Genomic DNA, 4,469 nt, shown 5'->3' with positions numbered 1-4,469 from the left:
AACATTTTTATTTACTTCTTCAGCGGTGACCCTAGACTTCTGCCTGTGCCCATTAAATCAACCTGGGTGCATTTACATATAGCAGCAGCTCCTGCTGCAGTCAACAAGAATGGTGTCACAGTAACTATGGAAATGCTACATAATTATGCACACGCAGGACATTGTGCTTGGCTGGAAATATACTGACATTTATTCCAAGGGTGAAAATATGTTATATTTCTGTGACATAATACATAAAATAAATTAAAAATTGAATTGAGATCAGCTCCTATCACACTTCCTGCAGCTGAATAATTTACTTATAACCTATTCAGCCATTTAGTTTGTTAATAATGATGATTTTTATTTGATATTTATTTAGTTTGTTAGTTGATTTTTTTCAGTTCCACCAAGACACTCCAGCATAAATGCTTTTCTTTCTTTGATTTGTATAAACCAAGATAAATGGTTTATACATTTCTTTTCTGCAGGCGCTGGAGGATATGAACAGACTCACAGGACATGTATCTGATCACGGCACACACATGTACAACACGTACAACACATAGAGTACTTCCATTACCTTCTACCGCTGTCTCAGAGTGGTTTCCAAATGTGGCAGCAATAAGAGAATGTTGAGGGGCTTTTAGTGAGCTGAAAAAGGGACAGACCAAAAAGAAAAGAAAAAATGTTATTGTCTCCAGGGCACTTTAATCTCCAATGTGGTTTTACTTTCATTTCATTGTTGAGAAAACTCCGCCTCCTAGCCTTTGCACACACTCCCCTTGTCTTTCAGGTTGTCTTGTTTTAATGATTACATCCAGTAATGTGTTTGTGCTGCAGGAAAATGTGGTCTTCTTCATTCGGAGGTGCGTCTTTTTTTCCAGATCCACAGCCGTTAGCTCGGACTAACTCCGACGTCTTCATTTACAGTATCACTCTGGAGTTCAAACACGGTACTGCAGTACATTCTGGGTTCTGTAACAGTTACTTCATTAATCCCCCTAACCTTACTGGGTTTCTAACATGCAATGAACTTGAGCACACACTCATGCCCCGTTCACAAACACACACAATTATCATGCAGGAGTGTGTATGTACACATGGGTGTCACAACTAGTAACTTCTCACCATGACCTCGCCTTTCAGAGTGGCATAAGGCTGAATCTCCTTAAGGGCAGAAGGGATGTCACGTCAGGACTACACACACACACACACACACTTGCAAACACACACTGAATACCATAATGTGCAGACATCTCCATAGACCTTCTTGCATCATTGCTTTCTGTCCCGGAGGCACAGATCTCCAGGTGTCAGAAGGAAAAAAAAAAAAAATCTTATATTCTTATAACATTTTAAAGTCATGTTTTTAAATAATAAAATAATATTATAATATAATATATTTGTAGCCTTAGAAATATACAAATGCATTGTAATAAACTGTAAAGTCAGTTCTGCTTTAGGTTCCATCCTTATATTTTGTTCAATTCCACTGAGAAATAAATAATCAAATATTAATCTCTAAATATTATTTAATTTAATTTCTTCAATTTCTATCTGAGTATTGTATAACATCAAATAAGAGTTTATCATCGAAGGGGAAAATAATCACAGTGCTGAGAACTGGCGCCATGGTAACGGCAAACAAGTTGATTAATCTTGTGCCGATTTCGTTGTGAGCTCTGTTTTCCGTGTGTGCCACGGGAAATGCAGACTAAAGGTATTGAATTAAAGAGATATTACAGTCACATTGCGGCCAGAACCATTTCAAATCAAACATGGGTAATGAGGCTAATTTATTTGGGGTGACCGCAGAGGAACTTTCAAGCTGAATAAATAATATAAAAGCAAAATAAAGTGCAGTAGCTGCTCAAACTAGGGTACATTCATCACAAGTGTCCGACCCAATTCTGTTCATCAGGCAGACCTGAAAAAGGGGCTCAGGACTAATAACCTTGTGCAACATAGCTGAGAAACCTTTGGGCCATTTTGTTGGAGACTATTTCTCAAGCTGAGTTCATGACTGTTACTTTTTTGTTTTTTTAAAACACTTTCCCATGTCACTCAGATGATCTTCCTGCTCCTGGAGCTGTGTGTTGACGGAGGAAACAACAGAGAAATGAGGACAGAAACATAGATGTGAGTGTTGTGATGATTTATTCCTTATTCTGGCGCTCAGACACAGACACAGACTTTATTGGAGTTGAGATATTGTGACAACAATGTACACCACCGACGCACAATTGCCCAGCAAAAACATTCTCCCTAGTGCATTCTGAAACAAATACTCATCTAGCAGTGAGTAATCAGGTGTGTCTATAATCCTAATTACAGTCACATCTGCCATTTAGTCACTCATGAGGAGCCAGCCGCAGTGGAATAAACAGCTCCAAGAAATCTCAGTAATCACTGTGCTGACATTGGGTCCTGGACAAAGTCAACTCTGCTGCTGTGATGTGGAGAAGCTATGGTATTGTGCAAATTCAATTTCAATGTAAGGTTCATGTGCAGCATGCTCTTCTAACGCAGCTCAGTCTGTGTGTAAGAGTGGGGAAGTATGCAAATGAGTCTGCATAGGAGTAGGAGCTGATTGGTGGAGACCAGCATGGCAGCTAATCAAGTCACCTGCTCCAAAAGTCAGCATGCAATTGGCAACCGGTGTGTTCAGCTGCTTCAGCTCTCACTCATTGTTTGAGATCAGTGGTCTGACTATGAGGGGGAAATTAAAATGTTTTTTTTTTGTTTGTTTTCTCTAATAAGATGGGAATCAATTCACCCTACAGTGATGTCCTCCGTTCTCTTCAGGTAAACCTACAGTTCCTTTGAATATTTGATTTGGTTGTTTTCATAAAGACAGAATATTAATTTAATTTAGAAAATAAATATGTATACATTAGTTTTACAAATTCTACAACTGAACCTGCTTTTGTTGTGCTTTGAAACATCTATTGTGGCTTCTTGGAACTTGGCCTTCCACCTACAAGACAGAACATGAAATAACATTTTTTTCAATGAAAATAATGTAATTTCAAAGTTCTGTAAAATAACAATTAGGAAAAAAAGATAACTTATTTATCTATAGGTTATTTACCCTGACAAGAGAGTTGTACACCCATTGGCTGATGTATTTGGCCCTCCCACTTCCTGCGTACTGTCCATTAGGGTATTACTCTTGCAACTGTAACAGTAAAAAAGAAGTAACACTATATTAAGTTGGATGCCTTAAATACTCCTCATTTTTGTCCAGCAGCAGATGTGACCACCACATGGCTGATAAGGCAAAGGCATCAAACACTGACTCCACTGTGCTGCCACTCGTATAAGTTACTACATTGTTCTCGGTTTAACAACCTGTGTTCGACTTCAGCTGCAGAACTGTGCCATGAAGCCTCATTATTACTGGCTGTAAGGAGCGAGAGCTTCTGACCCAATGAAGATGCATTGTGTTGTGATTAGCCGTCGCTGTTCTGAGTGACTCAACTTTATTGGTTGTTACAGATCAGTGAAGCGCAAGTTGACGGCCTGGAGAGGAGGTTTAAGCAGAGCTACGGGTAAGAGATCAGTTTCCAGCCTTGTATACTTTGTTCATCACCGGTTCAGGTCGTAAGGTCACACACACCAGAAAATGTTGAGTTGTTATTGTCACTCATATTTCTCCTAATAATAATACAATAATTTAGAAAACACTTTGTCACACAACTTTTATCATCAACTGGCATTTGTTTATTTTATTTATTTTTTAACAATTTCAATCAAGTTGCTTGATTTAAAAAAAAAACAATCAATAAAATCATGTTGTCACCTGTGGAGTTATTGTGTGTAACTGTGTCTGACTGGAATTATTTTGCAACTTTTACGCTAATATGGTTTGGATGAATTCATCCAGAAAGGTCTCCGCAAATTGTTACAACAGTTTTTCTTGTTGAGCCAAAAATAATGTTTCGAGTGTGAAGTGAGTGTAAATGATTCAACAAAACAGAGGTAAAAAAAAAAAAAAAAAATTATAGACGTATTATTTAGAGCTCACAATTTAGCTCCAGATAGCTATTGAGCTGTCGGTTTTTTTTGTTTTTTTTTTTTTTTTTTTTCACCAAATCACTACAACAAAAAACAAGTCCAACAGATGTTGTTTTTTAACATTGAAGCTGCAGAAACACAGGTGCATTTTTTTATACTGCAATAAAAGATGGCGACAACAGACAGAACAATAGGATCCAACAGAGAAAAGGTGAAACTGCAGAGAGGATATGGTTTTTCTAAGGTAGAGAAACCTCTGTAGAGATTCTCACCTGGACTTGGTCCAAGTGAAGCTGCGAGAACTTTGTACATTAATTCAGCAGGGAATTCAACTGGGAAATTAACGCCTATTGCGTCACCTTGAGTCATACCCCGAGCTCGGTGACACATGCGGTGCAGGCGGCAGCTGCTGGCAGTGCAGGATGTGACACAGATGATTCTGCAGAAAGTCATTAGGAATGGACAAAGCA

The 4,469-nt window shown here is 38.4% G+C and overlaps 1 long non-coding RNA gene across 1 annotated transcript; it reads left to right on the top strand.

Annotated features, from left to right (window-relative positions):
* The first annotated feature begins 499 nt into the window (after window positions 1-499).
* On the top strand, window positions 500-3,299 carry LOC112488563 (uncharacterized). The gene is made up of 3 exons (XR_003052781.1): window positions 500-935; window positions 2,051-2,640; window positions 2,743-3,299. It is a non-coding gene; the product is annotated as an uncharacterized LOC112488563 (long non-coding RNA).
* The last annotated feature ends 1,170 nt before the right edge of the window (window positions 3,300-4,469 follow it).

This window comes from Cynoglossus semilaevis, chromosome 18 (assembly GCF_000523025.1).
Source record: "Cynoglossus semilaevis isolate Cse_v1.0 chromosome 18, Cse_v1.0, whole genome shotgun sequence".
NCBI classification, from domain to species: Eukaryota; Metazoa; Chordata; class Actinopteri; order Pleuronectiformes; family Cynoglossidae; genus Cynoglossus; species Cynoglossus semilaevis.
The sequence above is the reverse complement of the archived record's forward strand: the minus strand, read 5'-3'. Positions and strand labels throughout refer to the sequence as shown.